Genomic DNA, 22,128 nt, shown 5'->3' with positions numbered 1-22,128 from the left:
TATTTTCTGTTTTTTTAATGAAGAGAAGTTTAAAAATGGTTGCAGCCTGGAGTATCACACTTTTCTCCTAGGCCAGAAAAATAGATCTTCTTGATTTATTTGGAAGCGGTCCTTTATGTGCGTCCTACTCTGCTTCCGCCGTCTCCTCCTCTACGTTTTTGCGGCAATCAATTTAAACATACTGAATTAGAATATTTGATTATAGCCATATGTTCCCTGATACATTCGGCCCTCACTCGCACCATAATGAGATAACAACCAATTAAGGAATATGGCCTTCCAGTGCAACGGATGGGTGACTAGCCAAACCCTCTCGTTTTCCTAGTTCCTTCTTGGCTTTCCAAATTTAGCGCTCTAAGCTATATGTTTCTTAATTTATTTCCAGTGCACCGATATGGCTATGGATCCTAACTGGACCGTGCAACTGGTCTCTGCCTCCGCTTCTCCCCTGAATTGGAGCTTAATGGCACATCTCTACGTTTCCATTGCACTCAAACACCGAATCGGCCCAAGGAGGAGGGGAGCCTGGAAGTGTCTCCACCGGACCCCGCTCAGCGGCACCGCATGGAGAACTCCATTGTGGCGCCTGTGAAGAAACGGACCTGCTTTTTGAATGCCTCGCAGCAGATCCATGGGAACTTTTACCGAACTACTCAACTCCCTACCCCTCCCTGCTCTACTCCTCTCCTCCTTCCTGCTACTAACCTTTTCCCTCACTTGTCCTTGCCCTAGTCCCCACCCTGTTTACCTGTGAATTTCCCGCATCATTTGAGAGCTAGCTATTTTATTTGATGCCCGATGGAGCTACCTGGTTTAGCTATAGGGGAGACAGGTCGGGGTTTCGCTCCTTGGACGTTACCTACCCAGTCGTCCTTTAGCCTGACTTCCTTTCGTCTCTCCTGTCGTCTCTTCCTGCTTCCTCCCTCTATTTATATTTCTACTTCTCTCCTCTCTCAATGTATTGAGACTGAACTATTTTGTCTGATGCCCGATGGAGCTACCTGGTTTAGCTATAGGGGAGATGGGCCGTGGATTCCCTCCTTGGTCGTCACCTACCCAATCGGCCTTTAGACAGATTTCATTTAGTCTCTCTTTGTTGTCTCTTCCCCTATCCTCCCTTTCTCACATTCCCTGTTCCCTCCCCCCTATGCTCCATTTATTTTGCCCTCCATGTTGTTTAAATGTTTCCCATTGAGACCTAGCTATTTGGCCAAAACCCGGTGGAGCTACCTGATAGCTATAGAGGAGATGGGTTTTGGGACTTCCCCCTTGACCGTCACCTACCCAGCCGGTCTTTGGGCAGACTTTCCTTCGTCTTTCTGCCGTATCTCCCTCCCATCCTGTTTTTCTGCGAACCGCTTCCCTCAACACTTGAGACCGAACTACTTTGTCTGATGCCCGATGGAGCTACCTGGTTTAGCTATAGCGGAGATGGACCGTGGATTCCCTTCTTGGTCGTCACCTACCCAGTCGGTCTTTAGGCAGACTTCCTCTCGTCTCTATGGTTGTCTCTTCCCTTATCCTCACGTTCTCACCTCACCTACCCCCCACTTCTTTTCTCTCTCCTTTCTCTCCTCTCCTAATGTATTGCTGATTGTTTGATGTAATGTGTAATTGTTGATCTTTTTCTGTTATACTGTTAAAACCACATTATTGCACTTCCTTTCGTCCCTCCTGTCGTCTCCTCCCGCATCCTCCCTCTATTTATGTCTCTCCTTCTCCCCTCTCTCAATGTATTGACACTGAACTTTTTTGTCTGATGCCCGATGGAGCTACCTGGTTTAGCTATAGGTGAGATGGGCCGTGGATTCCCTCCTTGGTCATCACCTACCCATCGGTCTTAAGATAGACTTCCTTACGTCTCTACGTATTGTCTCTTCCCTTATCCTCCCTTTATCACCTCCTCTGCCCCTCCACTACTTTTCTCTCTCCTTTCTCTCCTCTCCTAATTGTATTGCCTATTTTTGGGGATTTATTGTGTAATTGTTGAACTTTTTATGTTTCATTGTTGATCTCATGTAAAGCGCTCTGATACCTCCGGGTCTAGCCAGCACTATATAAAACCCTTTAAATAAATAAATAAAATAAAATACCCAAGCCTTTTATACAATTTCCCTTCACCAATCTCCTAGATTGCTACCATCTCAGTCCTGAAGAAGACCCCTTTCTAAGGAGCAATTGACCTTCACCCTGCAACTGGGGGTGAAACTTCGACAATTCTACTGCACTAACCTGTAGTGGAATTAGATTTTAAATTTAGACAACAATTTGAAGTCTATCAATGTGGATTACATGAATTGTGTCAATAATTCCCAGGCTGTACCTTGTGCCTTGAACAAATACAAAAGTTTGACAAACTCCTTGCGAAGTCGTGCAGCTGCCACAGAAATGTCAGGAAAAATACGGCAACTGGGTACTTCGCTGGTTGAAAATTGTCTCTTTTGAATAGCCCTGGTGTGTGTCTGTTCTTTAACATGAAAATATGCGTAGTTGACTAAGAATGTTTGAGGCATCTTTGAGTTCAGATATGGGTGTGCTGGTACCCTTTGTGCTCTTGTGATTGTAAGCTCTCCTGTAAATTTTGGCAGAACGTTATTTTTAATAAATGTCTCAGCCCATTGATGTGCTTGCGAGCCTTCACCTCCTTCTGGAACTCCCACTAAACACAGTTTGGAGCATTCAGGATGATTTTCCAGCTCTTCAAGCTTGCTTTCAAAGACGTTTTTCAGTTTTTTGTCCATCGTGACCTGATGCTGCATTATGTTTATCTGATCTTCAAGCTGGTTGGAAGGCTGCCGACTGCCTCTTCGAGTTTTGACAGGCGATGATGAAGAGATGCTATCTTACTTGCCTGTGTTGTTTTGAGCCCGCGAATCTCATTGAGAATAAGACTTAACATGGTTTTAATATCATATTGGACGGCGCACCCTTCTTCTTGCCGCGCTGCTAGGGCCTGATTTTCTGAGGGTGTAACTGATTTGCCGAGCCTGGTCTTGCTGTCCCACCTCTGGGGATTTACCTAAGATGGAACTCAGAGGCCATAGCTGTTAATCCATTGAAGCACCATTCTGATGCTCTAGGGATCAAAAAAACCCTTTTTCTTTTTCCAGAATACTTTGTGGCAAGGTGAGAGATTGGTTAGTTCACAACAGTCCTTGTATTTGTTCAAGTCACAGGGTGCTCAGGCAGCTATTGACAAGCAATCCAAGCTATGAATATTGGTACAGGGGAAATTTCATAAGTTCACAAATCTTGATGAAGCTCAGAAGCTATTTCAGAAAATTACTACTGAAAAGTAGACAAGAAAAGACAACTGGGGATGGTCTTTCCTAAAATACTTTTTTCAATTTGTTTTTGACTAGACCGGACAAGGGTGATGGGGTCATTCATTCAGGGTGCGACACCAAGGTATCCAGTCTAAGGGTCATCCAGGGGATGGAGGCAAAGGGTATAATGAGCAATTCCCCAATTGCCAGAAGCTGGGAGGGACATGGGGAGCTGGCAAGGGGTGGGGAAGGTGAGGGAGAAAGGGGAGCACGCTTAAGAGCAATAATGAAAAAAGAGCAGAATTATAATGGAAAATACAATTAGGAAGAGAGAAGAGCAAAAAGCAGAAACAAAAAAAATATATTTTTTAGGAAGAAGCTTCAATTCCAAAATGCTGCTTATTGCGAGATGGCTCTTAAAGTACATTTTGTTTTGGTAAATGTTAATGGAGTATCTAACAAGCAAAGATATGATGGATTGATTAGATTGCTAACTTCCCTCTCTTCCCAAATTCTATTTCTTCAGGAAATCCATCTAAAAACAAATACACCAAAACTTTATATCCCCAATACTTTTCTCAGGCGTATTTTGTTGGGTTTTCATAAGGGGGTAGCTATTTATTTTGGGCAAGGAGTTGATTGGGTGATCTCTCAAGTTTCAAGAGAACCCCAGGGAAGGTGGATTTGGGTTGTTGCTTGGCTAAACAGGACATTTTTTAAATTTTGTGAACTATTACTCACAGATAGAAGATTATCCCAAAGCTATTCTGAAGATCAATGAGCTGGTTAGAGGGACTGCAGGTCCTATAATATTAGGAAGGGATTTGAACTTCATTCAAGATTTGAAAAGGGATACTTACAACAAAACAAAAAAACTATTGAAGCCCAAAACTAAAAGAGTCTTGGATTTTGTAAAACAGTACTATCAATTAATTGATCCATGGCGTAAGGCCCACCCAGAATTTTCACAATTGATTTGCTATTCTCGCTGCTTTCAGTGAGCCTCTTTCATCTATTTTTTTCTAATTTCTTGGTATATTAACTGTTTAAATGCAGAAATTGGGGCTACCTCATTCTCCGATCATTCACTTGTTAGAATTGAAATCGAAATAGAGGCAAGAGGAGGAAAAGTCCCGGTGGCAGATAGATTGTTTCCTCCTTTTAAACCCCAAATGGACAGAGAATACAAAAAATGGAGAAAAGTATTCTTTCAGGAGAATAAGGGCACCACAGCGCTCTTTTCTGTCTGGGGGGCCTTTAAGGCCACAATACGGGGCAGATGGTGGCCTTCATGGCCTCTCAGTAAAAAATTCGAGGGGCGCGCATGGCGGAACTCCATGGTGGAACTCCAACAGGCAGTTGACTCAGCTTTAATCCAGAGAAATAGCAGTTTAGGACAGCGCTCTGTAGCTGAGGTGCACTTAATCATAGCTAAGCAAGAGTTAAGGGAATGTTTTATTCTTGAGTAGTTAACCAGTTCAACGATGCTCCAGCAACGCATATATGAGGAATGTCAGATGGGGGAAAAATGATTGGGTTGGTCAAGCAGAGTTAAGCAGGAGGCCGCAGCAATAATAGAATTGGAGGAACCAGGGACTGGGGATTTGGTAACCGATAAGGAAACAATTACAACAATCTTTTTAAATCATTATCATAAGGTATATGGAACAAAATATATGGCTTCTAATAAGGCAAAAAAATGTATGGTACCAAGCCTCCACAGTTAATAAATATGAAGGGAGAGGAAATAACTACTGAAGTTACAACTCCAGAAATTAAACAGGTCCTCGCCTCAATGCCCAGCGGGAAGGCCTGCGGCAACGACGGCCTTCCAAATGAGTTCTATAAAGTATTCTCCGACAAACTAATACCTTTTTTGGTTGAGCTTTAGAACTTTGTGAAAACACGACGCGAGGTTCCATCTATTTCTAAAGAATCTACTATAGTTAGCTTTGTTAAGAAAGGTAAGAACCCCAAAGATTTCAACTCATACAAGCCAATTAGCCTGCTGAATGTTGGCTATAAAATATTGACGAAAATTTGGGCAAATCATTTTTCTCGAGTAGCACAGAAGGTGATACACAAGGGTCAGACAGGATTTATGGCAGGGAGCTAAATGTCATCCAACAATGAGTTTTTAGTTCAAGCACTTGATTTTTTAATAATGACGATCGATGCTGACCAGGCATTCGATCTTTTAAATTGGGATGCCCTTTTTATGCTCTTAGAAGGCTGGGGTTCCGTACACAAACAATTAACATGCTAAGAAACCTATTATCAAGGGGCCCAGGCTCAGGTTTTTATAAATTCTTGTCCAGCAGGAAAGGTTGATATAAATCGAGGAACCCGACAGGGCTGTCCCCTGTCCGCTTTGTTGTTCACTTTTTTTTATAGAACCACTTGCTGCTAGGATTAGGAACAATCAGGAGATAAAAGCACCAAAAGAGGGTATGTCCAAATTAAAACTGTTTGCAGATGATATCATTCTCTATCTCAGACCTGAAGAGCAGAACATTGAAATAATGCTGACAGAGTTTGCGCAGTTTAAATCAATTCAGGGATATAAAATCTATCATAATAAAACTGAAATCCTGCTATTTAACACAGGGTGTTAAAATCCTCCAGTGTAGCCTTCAAAGGCTAGCATGCTCCCCTGATGCAATTCGATATTTGGGGATATTAAATGTTACCAATTGTTATGTGGATCTCTTTAAATTGCATTTTTGGACAATGCCTATCAAGATTAGAAATTTACTGGACATTTCACCCGCTTACAGTAATTGGTCAGGCTACTCTCATAAAAATGTCTATTCTACCACTGTTAATTTTTCTTTTTTACAAATGTCCCAATTAAAATCAATATGTCATATTTCAAAGAATTAGAAGCAATTCTTTGCCAATTTATTTGGAGTAAGAAGGCTTCAAGAGTTAAACTTTCAGTGCTTCAACTCGACATTAGCCTAGGAGGGTTTGCACTCCCTCAAGCACGTACTTACTCTGAAGCTTCATTTTTGGATATAATGCCTCATTTGATAGACAGTAAGGGATCTTTCAATAGTTTCATTTTAGATAAAATGGTGCAGGAAGCAGGAGCTCAGATTCTGTTGTTCATTAAGACAGCCAAGCTCCCAAAGAAAGCTAGATACAAGACACCTCAGGAGTATGGGATTAGACTACAGCTATTCTATTCTAGGGAGACCTATACGGCTGGATATGAGTTCTTGAAGCTTTCAGAATGTAAAAGTCTGGGTCTTTATTTTAAGAATAGCCAGATAAGGTTCTCGGAAAGTAAGAGTTATAGTAGGTATAGTAGGGAGAAGGTGTCTAAATTGGCAGGAGATCCAGGAGAGGCGTGACGTTCGATATAAGATCTTTCTTTAGGGTACCTCGAAATTATGCAAGTACTGGAAAATTATTGCCCCCCCCCAGTGTTGCCTCAGTGTCTGTAATGGCTGCCATCTTAAGAACCAATCTAAGGGGGGCTGGAAAATTGGTACAGACTTCTACGAAGCCAAAAGTAACATGTTTTTAGATAGTATTACCCAAGAAACACAATGCACTTTTTCAGAGTCTGAGTAGCAGGCGATTTCACAGCAAGGCAATACAGCATTAAGAGCGGCAAATTTTAAAAGAATGTCATTCTTATCACACTGGATGGCTTATTATGCTCCTAGAGCATTACATAAAATGCATCCAGGAATAGAGGATAGATTCTTTAGCTGCTATAAATTGGGCCAAGGGGGCTGGCTAAATATTTTTTTTCACCTGCCTGGCGTTAGCTCAGTTTTGGGAGAAAGTGTTTTCCGCCCTAAGAGATGTCCTACAGAGAAAACTACAACCGGAGATGGAAGTAGCACTTTTTGGTGTATTAAAACAGACCCTAAATCTCTCAATCTCTAAAGGAGATGAAGCATTAATTGCGATATACTCTCTAATGGCACGCTCCCTGATTCTTCAAAATTGGAGGACCACTAAAGCCCCAGATTACCTAAACTGGAATATTAAAATGATTTGCACTAAAACATTTGAGGAAGCCTCTGCAAAAAGGGTAGGTGCTACAAAAAGGTTCTCAGATGTGTGGAAATATATTAATAAAGCTGTAAGTCAAGTATTCGACTCAAGCTAGATTGTACAAATACCACAACAGTGGAATTCTTGAAAATATTGCACTTTATCGATACGCTCTGTTTATACATATTTAGGCATGACTTGGAGGGAGATCCGAGTGAAAACCGAGGTTTGGGTTGTAAAATTAAGATTCAGACCAACTCTACTGGAAAAAACTCAAGGCAAGCATTTAATGGGACTTAAATGCATAGCACTTTATTATGCGGAGCGTTATTCAACTTCATTTCGAGACAAGATATAATAATGAATGTAATATTGAAGGAAATAGGAGATCTTACATTTTAGAAATTAGATTAACATTAACCCTGGGCGAAGCACTACGCTACGCTCGCGTAGTTTGCAAAGCTTGCTCAACTTCGCACTACGCGAGCTGCACGTAGCACAGTACGAACACGCGTAGTTTAGCGTAGCGTAGTGCAGCGGTCATTTTTTGCTTTTTCGCGGTCCTCAACGTCATGTTCACGACCGCAAGCAAGCAAAATGACATCCCAGCGAGATTCTCAACGCGGGGAGGTCAGGTTTCTCATTGCGAGTGGTTGCGCATGCTCGCGACCGCTCGCAATGAGAAACTACCAGTTCTCATTGAGAAAGCTGCAGCTCGAGTAAAAATCTACTCGAGCAGTAGAAAACTAAAGCTCGCACTGTGCAAGATGCCATTTTCAATGATTGCACAGTGCCAGATGCTTGTCCGCACTGTGCAATCATTGAAAATGCATCTTGCACAGTGCAAATATGCTACTACGCAGCTCGCGTAGTGCTACGTGAAGTTCGCGTAGTGCGAAGTGCACTTCGCGTAGCTTCGCGTAGCGCTACTTTGCGAACTACGCCCACCCTTAATCAACATGTATTATTGATTACATTTATATTGCAATCATGAAATGGGCAATGCTAATGCTTTTGTTGTTGGGGTTGGGGTCTTTCCCAATGAACTTTAGGGCTAGTTTTTGCCCACAAACTTGTCATTATTATATATGTTTTTCCCGTACTAAGCAAATCATTTGATTTAGTATCCCAAGCAGCTATTTTAGTATTGTGCATCATGAGTAGAATATGAGCTGAAGTACTCCAATATGATGCTTTGGGAGTGGGCATACTACATGATGATTTGGTATTTTAAAGGACCGGAATTCTCTGCACCTTACTAATTATTAACAAAATAAAATACCTCTAGGACCATACATTCTTGGATTACTCATTACCATGGATCTAGCTATTTTCCATGGCAGGTTCAGTAAATGAACAGTATAATTTGCTATTTTTTAACATTTAAGGTAGGTACACAACAACACAATACATTGTTCTTTATCCATCAATGAACACCACAAAGCGACCTTTTCTCTTCAAATATTCTAATTATCTTCTGTGGTTTTTTAAATGAAATATCCTTCAATTTCCCAACAAAGCACAGTTTGATTACTTTTTATATTCTAGTTGTACATACAATCTTCATGTAAAAATAATTTTTTGATCGTTAGTGAAAGAATTATAGACAATATTCAAAACCAGTGCATGTCAATATATACAGTGAATTCCACATTTAGCTTGTTTGGTCATAATCCTACTTTTTGTCTCTACCAAGATAAGCAAAAATAGAACTCCTTGGTAATTTGTCACTAAGTGGTCCCTAAAAATACTAGGCTCAGAGAGTCGTTATAATAATATTCAAAGTTTAGGCCATCCAATTGTTTGCAAACTTGTTGAGTCCTTATTAGTATTCCTATTTGCTACTGATACTCTGAGTCCTGTGAAAGTGAAAGGTGAATTGTGTGGGTGCCGACGCGTTTCGACCTTCGTGCTGGGGACTAGGAGGATTTCATAGAAGGTCTTCCTCAGGGCTGGGACTGTGAGTGTAGGATTATTGTGATCTAAAATTCATGACGAGGGAAAAAAGAAATGTGTATAAGTGCCTAATTGTATACATTAAATGTTTTAACTTAACCTGATGGTTGGTTATTGTTGAGTGGTTGAGATGCATGGATTTGGGCTTCTCCATCTGGTCATCGGAGTCTTGCATCTTGGTATATTTTGAGTCTTTAATTCTGAGGAATTAAATAACATGTGATGGCTCACTTCCCAATCATTGAAAGGATGTCTCATTATTGAATCTCTTTCGTGTTTGTGGTGGCTTTTAGCATTCATAGTGGCATGCCTAGTGGTTCTTCACTCTTTTTCCCTTAGACCCGATTGCATGCGTTTTTCGTGCTGCATTCTAAATACCTTTAGTTCGTCTGTTCGTTGTTGTTTTTTCAAAGCGACAGTGTGGAATTGCAATCACTCGGCTCCGTTACTTCCTTTCAGTTTCTTTTGCCGGGCTGTTCATTGGCTGCATATATTTCGAATCTCCATCATGCGTCAGTTTGAGAACGTCCGCCTGACTTCCTCTTGTGCCTCTTGCAGATCGGCATGATAAACAACACGCCTGACTTCCTGTTTAGTTGTAGTCATGGCAGCAAGCTTTATTTAGTGGTTTCTGAACATTCCGGGTTTGTGATGTTCTCGAGCATACACCTGGCTTCCTGTTGTCTCATTGCCAAAAACGTACCCTTCTGATTGGTTTATCAACACGCCTGGCTTCCTGTTTGATTTTCACCATGGCAGCCAATTTTTTTTACGTGGTTTCTAGACATACCGGGTTTTCAGTGTTCTCGAGCGGGCGCCTACCTTCCTGTTGTCTCGTTGTCAAGGACGCACCCTTTATTCAATGGTTTCTGAACACGCCCGTTCAAGTTGTTTGAAAGCACAGGCTTTTTGCTTATATTGTTATACACTGCTCCATATAATTTTCCTACACTAACTCGGTGTAAGCCACCTTCATTAAGCGCTTCTGGATATTGTACTTCCTGCGTCTTGTAGTCGTCATCTCGAAGTGTATATCTCTGCTTTTTATGGAGAACTCCTAATCTTTTCCAAGAATTATACTGTAATGTTTCGGGGTGCTCATTAATACTCAGAGTTATTTAATGCTGCTGGCTATATACAGTGCACGATCTCTGATAGTTCGTTTAAGCCATTTTCTGTAGTGCTGAGTCTCAAAATCATTTTGACTTCTTCATTCAGCAATCGTTTCTCTGGCAATCTCCCTTTGATCTGTCTGAGGACTGTCCACTTCATTTCATTTACTGTATGATTTTGCTCCATCCGATGTTTCACCATTGGTGCTGCCCATACTTTGCACTTTATCTTTGATTTGTGTGACGTTATTCTTTTTTTTTTTTTGTCCTCATTCGCCCGCTCCTCGCCCCGAGTTGCACGATACCGCCCTTGGGCTACTCATCTCATATGTTAGCTTTGCTCTTAGGAGGAAGTTTACCACCTTAACCGGTCTTCCTCGAGACTTGACCAACCGAGATTCGGAGAGAGCTTAATCATAGGACTTCACATACCTTTATCTCTACCACCCAACCCTTCACCCAAAACATAACAGAAAGGGAGTCCAAAATCTCTATCTTTTCTTATGCCGATCCACAATATCCAACTTGGCAATAGCTCTCATCGATCTTAACCAGTTCAATTCTGTTGGGGGATTTGCAGAAACCCACATTTTACATATCTCTCTCCAAGCCAGTAGTGTGGCATAAAACACAAGTTTTACATTGTCATCCAAGCCCTTACCTTGTAAGTCCAATCTTCCTGTCATGACAAGTTCAGGGCTTACCTTGATCTGCTGGCCCAGAGCTGATGACCAACACGTACTTACAGCCTCCCAAAATTCTATTATCGCCGGGCAGGTCACAAACATATGTAGGTCGTCCTCATTGGGACTCTTGCATTTAGGACACACCACCATTCCACCAGCCTTGAACTTCGCAAGTTTTCTGGGAGACCAATATGCCCTGTGGAGGGTGAACAAGTGATTTCTCCTTACATTTGCAGGTTTAATCACTTTGTACAGTATCAACATTGTTACTTTGCATTGGTCTTCTGAAGCGATCTCTGGAAAGCACTCTCCCCACAGGGTCTCCAGCAGCGTAAAAGAGCCGTCCTCCAATTCCACTATTGACCAGTACCACAGCGCAACTTCTTTTTTAATCTGCAACTCCACTCCCAACTTCTCTTTAAAGTCATTATGATGACCAATTAGATTTTCCTTGCCCGCCGCCCAGCTTTGGATCTGCAAATATTTAAACCTGGAAAATTTCTGGCACTACTCCTGCTCACAATACCCCCATGGAGCAAGGGTGCCCTCCAAAAACAGATCTTCCCACCTCTGCGGACCATCCACTCTCATTGCCTTTGCCAACGCATCCTTGGTCCAAAGGGGGGCTCCTGGCGTATCCCAGATCGGGGCCATTGAACTGTAGTATGGGATTTTTGCTGCCCTCCTTATTTTAAGCCAGGCCGTATCTAAATCTTTCAACATTCTTAATCTAATTTTGGATCGGCAAATTTATACATAAAGCCATGTTACTTCACATTCTCCATTCTAAGCAATGCAGACAACAATTTCCCTATAACTGAACTCGCCGGCGTACTCAACAACATCTTCTTCCATGACAAGCAAGTCCCTCTTGACGCTCAAATAAATGACCCTATCTCGCTCTGCAACCTTACAAGCCAGTCCTTCTCAAATAAAAGCAGCAGTGAGTCAAACAAAAAAGTTATCTTGGGTAAAACCATCATTTTCACCAAATTGACTCGACCATACAATGTTACCGGGAGATTTGCCCACCCTCGCAGAGCAGCAGAGATCTCCTTCCTAACTTTAACAAAGTTGACTTTAGTGAGCTCCCTTATATCTTGTGTTATCCTCACTCCTGGATAATGTATCTCTGATTTGCAGGCTATACCCTCTGTAGTTTGATTCCAGGACATAGTCTCTGTCTTATCAGCATGTATAAGGTATCCAGAAACAGCCCCAAACCCCTTTGTTAATTAATTTAAACAACCCATCGACTGCTGCAACTTGGAGGTTAAAATGACTATATCATCGGCGTGTAGCCCGAACTTCCTTGACCATCCCTCAAATTTAAAAGGGGGATCTTCTCTGCTTCCCTGATCCTACAGGCTAAGGGTTCAATGTAGAGGTCAAATAAAAGGGGGGAAGGGGACACCCTTGTCTTGTACCTCTCACTACTTTTATTGGATGAGTTAGAATCCCATTCACTAATACCCTAGACGTGGAGGAGTGATATAGTAGTGCCAAAACCGACCTAAAATGAACACCCAACTTAAGATGCTTTATCAGGGCCTGTAGGTACGTCCTGTTCACCCGATCAAAGGCCTTGGCGGCATCCAGCACGATTACCGCCAAGGGAAGGTTATGTGTAGGAGCCACATCTATACTCCCTATGAGGGAGAAAGTTATCTCCTTCAAGTACCTACCCTTGATAAAGCTTTTCTGGTCTTCGTGTACTAGTTAGGAAACAACTTTACTAAGCCTATCTGCCATAATCTTTGCAAAAAGCTTGTAGTCGCAATTTAATAGCGAGATCAGCCTATATGAGTTCATGTTCTTTGGCGATTTTCCAGGTTTGGACAATGATATAATATTCGCCTCATTCCATGATGGCGGAAGAGAAGCCTTTACCCAAAATACCTCATTAAATAATTGCAGTAATATGGGCGCTAAACTCCCTGTCAACACCTTGTAAACCAGTCGGGTTGGAAGCCAGTCGGGTCCTGGTGCCTTCCCTTTCTTCACCTGCTTAATTACGCCTTCTACTTCTCCCTGCAGTATCTCCTGATTTAATGTTTCCTGAAGCTCTTCCGACAGTGGTTTCAATGCCTTCACCCATTTCCCTACTGCCTGTGCATCTGGATTAAGATCCTCTCTATATACTTCCTCAAAATATCTATAGAATGCTTCCGCAATGTCTTTAGTGTCTGTGACAACCCGCCCTGACTCCCCCTTTTTAACTTCCTTAATCAAATTCTGAACCCGGTCCTTCCTCGCCTTCCAGGCTAGCAGTTTACTTGTCCCCTCTCCGTATTCGAAATGCGCAAGTTTGCTTGCGTCCCATTTCGCCTTAACCCTGTGACTTAGAACCGCTACCAACTCTGCTTTTAACCCAGCCAACCCCTGCACAGTACGTTCCTCTGCTTCAAGGCCCCCCGCCCTTATTACCTCTGCCTCATGCTGACAGATTTTTTTTTCCAGTTCATCTACTCTGTTAAAATATATTCGCCTTTTATTTGCTCCCAAAGCACCTAGCCTGCCTCTCAAAAAAGCCTTGCATGTCTCCCAGACAATATCAATCTTTGCTGACCCCACATTCTTATCCAAAAAAAACTTCAATCTCCTGACCTAAACTATCCAAAGCTTCCTGATCATAAAAAACTGTGTGATCCAACCTCCAGATTGAGCCCAGAGTACCGCTTTCCACCTTTAGAGACAGAGTAATTGCTGAATGATCCGAGAGGTGAACACCTACATGAGCTGCCTGTGTCACGCTGTCCATCGATCTAAGATCTATCAAAAAATAATCTATCTGTGATCTATGGCTGTACTTTTTATTATAATAGGTATAACCTAATAGCTGTCCGGACCTCTGTCTCCATATATCACACAGTCCTAACTGGGCCATCAATCCCTTCACTCTGCTCGACATTTTCATATTCACCAACGCCCTACTATTAGATGATCGATCTAACGTATGGTCCAGCACTGTGTTAAAATCACCTGCCACAATAATTTTACCCGAAAAACCAAATATTTCCCTGACAAATTTATCTAAAGGCCCCACCTCATCTTCATTTGGACCATAATATCCAATAATATTATACAACTGACCTTTAATCCTAAGACTCCCAATCAACCATCTACCCTTACCATCAGCCGCCTCACCCTCAACTAAACATTCTACCCCTTGTCTGACCAAAACTGCAATTCCTTTAGTGACTGCCAGTTGTGGAGTAAAAAATGCATGAATCAGCCAGCGCTGTGACGAGAAAAATTGCTTGCTCTCCGCCCCGGTTAAATGCATCTCTTGCAAAATCATAATATGAGCTGAGGAGTCTCTCAAATACTTCAAAATTAGGACCCTCCTTGACTTTACTCGTAGACCGTTCACATTTCATTACAGAAGTGTTAACTCCGACAAACTACCCCCTTTCATAACTCACCCAGTGACTAAACTCAAACCGCCTAGCTGAGAGAGAGCATCTAAGGACTTTTTCACATTTTCTCCCTCTACCCACTCCCCCACCACCCCCACCCCTACCCTACTGCTCCCCTGCACCCCTCCCCCCTCCCTGGAAAACCCAAACAACTTTCCTATGGCCCTACCTTGACCCTTCGAGTGCCTATTACTGACGGTGGACAAATCTTATAACCTAAACTCATGACTTTAAAAGATATACTTCTGTGCGGCATACTTCCTATTAGTTTATCATAATAACCTGCCTTAACTACCTGTACTACATAAACTCACTTTGACACTGCTCCAGAAAGCCATCCACATCTTCAACAAACCGAAACGAGTGCATTTTATTCTTCCACATAACTTTTAAAAAAGCCGGAAATTTCAGCTGCACTCGGGGTCCCAGGCTCCTTAAAGGCTCAATCCGTTTGCCTAACTCCCACTGCCTATTCGCAGTTACAATTGAAAGGTCTGACCTGACCTCCACTTTACCTCCATCCACCATTATAGCACTTTTTTTTCAGGGCAGCCGCCAAAATTTTCTCCTTTAAATTATGTGTCAGAAAATTTATCAAAATTCTCCTAGGCTTAGAGCGGTTTGGGTTCAACCTAAAGGGATCACGGTGGATCACTGACATAATATTGTTGACCACAATATCGAGTTACAAAAATATCGGCGATATAATATCGACTACCATTATATCGACATCCAATACTTATTTAAGAACCTACAAAAATGTTGGATGTTGCGTTGCGTTGCGAAAGGTAAGGTGAATTTTAACTATTATATGTTCTAAAGTAGCAGTGTTTGAGTGTATTTTGGAGGTGTGTAGTGTTACTGTGTGTGTTTAGTTGTGGCTTTGCTATGTTTTAGGTGTTACTTGGCTTTTACAGAGGTGTTGTGAGTGTTTGAGAACTAGTGTATTTTCTGAGTTTGATGTAAAAATATGTGTATTTTAATGTTTTACAGTAATATTTATGTATATTTGGAAATGTTTGGGGTCTTTGTGTGGGTGGTTTTGTTTTCGATATTTTTTACAGGTTCCGGGATTTCGCCATTTCGTTCCGGAAAAGGATGCGTTTTTTTTTTGGAGAAGATATTGTATTACTTTATTAAAGTAGTGTTTTTATAATCGCTCTCCTTTTTCCGTGGTTTCATGGAGCGATTTTTACAATTTTTGACTATTTTTCGGGTTTTTAAGGGTATCGATTTGGATAGGTCAAGACCAAGCGTTATTTTTTTTTTTAAAGTGTGTGTATGTTACTTTAATTAATAAAGTTACCATACTTTTTTTTTCGGGATTTCATGGAGCGTTTTTTCCTATTTTTAGTTGTTTTCGGATTTTAAAGGGTTCACAAATTGGATTTATAATTGGATTACCTGTGGAGTACACCGATTGCAAGTGGTTAGATTACGTATTCTTCTGCAACATGATTTGTAAGTAATTTAATTATATTTTGATTTGGGTGGGAAATGTGATTGTTATTATTATTGTTATATTTTATATCATATCAAATATTGATTAATTGTCTACAATTCTTTTTTTTGTATATAAATATGTTAGACAATTATGGAATATTTATTATTATATAACATTTTTAGGCTACTTATCGTAATTTTATTACATAAATGAGAGTATTGTTATTTCAGTGTAGATAATTCACAGTAGGCTTTTGGCTATTAAGGATAGATAGTCTAGGCCTCTTGTAGAAGGATATAGGGTGACTTGGCTTTGGAGTAGTGTAAACATTTGTTTTGTTTGTTTAGTTAGTTTAGGTCCTTTTTGTAAAGCTTCTATTAGTTTATGGACAGTGGGTTTTCCTCTGCTAGTGGTAGCTTGAAATGCATTGTGCCATCCTTCAACACTGTTGTTAGTTTTAGCTTCTTGATTCAGTGTACTTAAATATACATTCCACCAAGCTATGTGAAATTTAGGTTGGCGTCTGTGTCCCGATCTATGTAGCCTTCCCACCCATGTATCCTCGAAGTAGTCTAGGAGTGGTGCTAGTTTTCCCTGATTTTTTTTGTAATATGGGCTATCGATTAGGATGTTATACTGTTCTGCTACGTCTGTAACAGGGACATATGATAGGGATATTAATTTTTTAATTTGGTATGCAAAGGTGCTGTCTGCAGCATATTGTATGCTTAAAGTAGATTTTTGGAGATGTCTCCAAATGCTTTGATTAAAATGATAATAGCAACCTTGTATTGCTGTGTGTGGAAAAGTTTTCAATATACTATTGATCATAGCTAGTTCGATATCAATAATTATTTTCTGTGGAAAATAATTATTTGTTTCCTGTTTTATAGTGTTTAGGACTTCTGTGTAAGTATTTTGTTGTTTGTTGGGCAACAAGCAGTAAATAAATGGGATGTTTGAATGATGGTACAATCCATGTATGCTGTAGAGTTGGTAAAATGGTTTAGGACATGTTTTAAAAGTCCCATCCATCATCCAATGTGGGCACTCTTGTAATTTTCTTAGATTGTTAGCAGTACCAAACACTATAATTTGTTGGTGGGCATTTGTTGTCAAATAGTAAGAATGGTTCCTTAATATGTGTTATACTCTGTTCAGGGGGAATAACAACTTCTTCTAACGTTTGAGGGTTAGGTTGAGTAGTTGTTGTGACTCTTTTTTGTCTTGCAATTGTGCGTTTTAGGGAGTCAATTGAGGGGAGTTGGCCAGAAGCATGTTGAGGAACTTTTAAGAGTTCCTCTTTTAGTATTTGGGTTGTTGGTTTGTCAGTCCCTGTACTTGCTTCTTTTATGCTTTCAAGGGCATCCCTGACCTCAATTTCAGTTATATTAGGGGGGTGATTGTGTTCCTTGGTAGATAGTACATTAGCTTCTTCTGTTGTAGCCCTACCATAACATTTATTAGAGTAGTATTTGCTACATTTTCAAAATACTTTGCGTCCTGACTGTTTCTCTTGGGTATAAACATACCCCATATAACATAGTAAAAGCTTGTTTTTCTGCGACAACAAATTCTGCACCTTCAGTCATGTGTCTATTTGTAGTGCTATGAAAGGTTAGAAAGAAATATATTTTAAGTTTAAATACTGCTATACATGTTTTATATGCATTCATATTTCGATGATTATACTTACGTTTGTTCTTTGTTTTAATTCGAAATGTTGAGAAGGTGTTTTCAAGCTTTTTCTTGTATTTCCTCGTTATATTTCTGTTGTCAGAAAATGAAAATATTTAGATAATCTATTATTTTATTACATTTTGAGCGGTTTCTAGGGAGAAGCTGTCTTGTAGTTAGCATTTTAGCGTTTTTAAATAATTTACAAAATATACTTACAATTTTATTTTGTGTAGTCTAGCTTTATAGGAGTAATTATTTGGATGTCTTCGAAAATTCTGTTAAGGAGATAAAATAAAGATAAAAATTGTATTACAAATTTGGGTTCAATTAATGCAGTTGGTGGGTTAGAGAACATTTAAAAATACTTACAATAAGGATTTAGTAGTATATAATCAGTTCAACTTTTATTGCTGTATTTTGGAGATGTCTGTAGAAGAAATGTAAAAGGTAAAAAATAAATGTTATTTAAACTGTTTTGAGAAATAGTTACACTTTTAGCCTACTACTTTAGTTTTATTTAAAAATTAGTTTAACTTACTTTAATTATTTCTGTAGGAGTCTTCACTGGAAAAGTAGTTTTCTCGGGAAACAGTTGGCCAGAGTGTCACCTTCTTCTTTCTTTAGAGTTAGAAGCAGGAAATAGCAGTAGCAAAGTAATCTTTTTATACTGTGTATTTGATTAGTTACTTCATTTGATTGGATTATTTAAGAATGGGAGCTTTTCATTGGTTGTTTTGATTTTTTTTTTAAATTTAATTGCTATGTTTGGTGTTGTGGAAATGCTATTTACTCAATACTTTTGCAGTAAACCAGGTTTGTTTTTCTTATTTATAAAATGTATGTAATAATAATTTGCACATATTTGTTAAAAGTATCATGTTTATTTATTAATTCACTGCAATGTTTGGATGATAAATGTAAAGATGTTTTAATTTTCTTGTATGTGTTGAAAAAAATGCTTAATCTTTGTATTATAGCTATTGTGGAGTGTATTATATATTTAAAATTTTTAGTTGGGTTGTATTTAAAACGTTTTCGCTATATTGTATTGAGTCGATATTCTATTTTTTTCAATATTAGTGTTATCTATATATTTTGTATCAATATTTTTGTTGTGTCCTGTTTAATTTTTTAATACACGATATTTGTTTATTCTATATTTTGTCTTTAGATATTATTGTTGTTGATAATTATTATATTCGATAATGAAAAAACGTAAAAAATTAAAAAATAGTCCCATTTAAACACTTATAGAAAGTTAAACATATTAAATACAATGCTCTAAGTAAAAATAAAATACACTACTAGACTTATAATTGTATACATTTTTTTCTACCACTTATAAAAATAATCTTACAATAAATCTCCTTAGCAAATTATTAATAAATAATAATAACGTATTATTATTTATTAATAATACGTAATGTAATATATTTACATTGTAATAATTACATATAACAAATAAAACTTATGTTTATAAATAATGTACATTTATGTTTTATTTTTAAAATTACTATACAAATATGTAACATTTGTAAATTAATAATAATAAAAAATAATAAATATTATTTATTCTTAATATTAATCCTATTTATGTATATATATTGTAAATAAATACAAATCCGAATTTACACTTAAATGATTACGTTCAAAGTATGTTTATGTTATTTGTTACAATATTTAATAATTAATTTACATTTGTAAATTAATAATAATTAATAGTATATATTAAAAATTAATATTAATAATTGTATGTATGTAAATAATTTAAAAATACATATCAAACGTTGTATGCAACTGTATAAATGATTTACAATTTTATATTGTATTAAACAAATTTAATTTAAAAGCTTAGTATAAACTTAATATTAATTAATTACAAATATTAATTATTATTAACAACATTGTATTTAATATGTATAAATGATATACAAAATATCTTTAGCGTGTAAATGTAGCAAATATAATTTTCTGTTCATGTAAATATTCAAAATATTTAATTAATATATTATATATTAATATTATTAATTAAATATTTAATGAAAATTGAAGAAAAATGTTTATTAAAAAAGAATAAAAAGTTAAAAATTATTGACAAACTTCATAACAATTCTGAAACAACACTGTATATTAATTTTGAATAAAACTGTTAAAATGTTTATTTTTAAGAAATGTAAAACATGTATGAATATAAATAAATGTAATGTAATACATTCTATTTACCTAATTGTTTATAAAAAAGCGTACATACTTTTTATACTGTACTGTACATATTATAAATAAAATCTGTCAATAACATTTTTCAATAACTGCATGTCTACTAATTTTACAAATAGGAATAAAATATTATATTTAAATTGTGATTATTATAATAATATTTATATATTTACATCTACCTTTTTCCATTACTAATATTTATTCTACAATTATAATACTAGATCATATTATTTTTACATTACTTTTCAGATTCAATTTTGTAACACATATAACTTACTATTCCCACTCCATTCTAATAACAGTTAAGTAAGGTGCTGTACACTGACCCAATATAATTTACTATTCCAAATCCAGTCAGATAAAAGTCTGGGAAGGTGCTGAACAATGATCATATTTAATTTACTATTACCACTCCAGTCAGATAAAAGTCTGGAAAGGTGCTGGACACTAGCCCAATTCAATTTACTATTCCAACTCCAATAATATTAAACTCAGGGAAGGTGCTGGACAGTGACCCAATAAAATTTACTATTCGAACTCCAGTCAGGTGAAAAACAGGGAAGGTGGTGGACACTAACCATATACAATTTACTACTCCAACTCCAGTCAGATGAAAAACAGGGAAGGTGCTGGACACTAACCATATACAATTTACTATTCCAAATCCAGTCAAGTGAAAAACAGGGAAGGTGGTGGACACTAACCATATACAATTTACTATTCCAAATCCAGTCAAGTTAAAAACAGGGAAGGTGGTGGACACTAACCATATACAATTTACTATTCCAAATCCAGTCAAGTGAAAAACAGGGAAGGTGGTGGACACTAACCATATACAATTTACTATTCCAAATCCAGTCAAGTGAAAAACAGGGACGGTGTAGAACACTAACCATATACAATTTACTATTCCAACTCCAGTCAGATACAACTCAGGGAAGGTGCTGGACAGTGACCCAATATAATTTACTATTCCAAATCCAGTCATATGAAATACAAGGAAGGTGCTGGACAGTGACCCAATATAATTTACTATTCCAACTCCAGTCAGATGAAAAAAAGGGAAGGTGCTGGACACTAACCATATACAGTTTACTATTCCAACTCCAGTCAACTGAAAAACAGGGAAGGTGGTGGACACTAACCATATACAATTTACTATTCCAACTTCAGTCAGATAAAGCTCAGGGAAGGTGCTGGACAGTGACCCAATATAATTTACTATTCCAACTCCAGTCATATGAAATACAAGTAAGGTGCTGGACAGTGAGCCAATATAATTTACTATTCCAACTCCAGTCAGGTGAAAAAAAGTGAAGGTGCTGGACACTAACCATATACAATTTACTATTCCAACTCCAGTCAAGTGTAAAACAGGGAATGTGGTGGACACTTACCATATACAATTTACTATTCCAACTCCAATCAGATTAAACTCAGGGAAGGTGCTGGACAGTGACCCAATATCATTTACTATTCCAACTCCAGTCAGATGAAATACAAGGAAGGTGCTGGACAGTGACCCAATATAATTTACTATTCCAACTCCAGTCAGATGAAAAACAGGGAAGGTACTGGACACTAACCATATACAATTTACTATTCCAACTCCAGTCAAGTGAAAAACAGGGAAGGTGGGGGACACTAACCATATACAATTTACTATTCCAACTCCAGTCAGATGAAACTCAGGGAAGGTGCTGGACAGTGATCCAATATAATTTACTATTCCAACTCCAGTCAAATGAAATACAAGGAAGGTGCAGGACAGTGACCCAATATAATTTACTATTCCAACTCCAGTCAGGTAAAAAAAAGGGAAGGTGCTGGACACTAACCATATACAATTTACTATTCCAACTCCAGTCAAGTGAAAAACAGGGAAGGTGGTGGACACTGACCATATACAATTTACTATTCCAACTCCAGTCAGATGAAACTCAGGGAAGGTGCTGGACAGTGACCCAGTATAATTTACTATTCCAACTGCAGTCAAATGAAATACAAGGAAGGTGTTGGACAGTGACCCAATATAATTTACTATTCCAACTCCAGTCAGGTGAAAAACAGGGAAGGTGCCAGACACTAACCATATACAATTTACTATTCCCACTCCAGTCAGGTGAAAAACAGGGAAGGTGCTGGACACTAACCATATACAATTTAGTATTCCAACTCCAGTCAGGTGAAAGTCAAGGAAGGTGCTGGACAGTGACCCAATATAATTTAGTATTCCAACTCCAGTCATGTGAAAAACAGGGAAGGTGATGGGCACTAACCATATACAATTTACTATTCCAACTCCAGTCAGGTGAAAAACAGGGAATGTGGTGGACA

The sequence above is a fragment of the Lissotriton vulgaris genome, chromosome 7, assembly GCF_964263255.1.
Source record: "Lissotriton vulgaris chromosome 7, aLisVul1.2, whole genome shotgun sequence".
Classification (NCBI taxonomy): domain Eukaryota; kingdom Metazoa; phylum Chordata; class Amphibia; order Caudata; family Salamandridae; genus Lissotriton; species Lissotriton vulgaris.
This window is presented reverse-complemented; position numbering follows the sequence as displayed.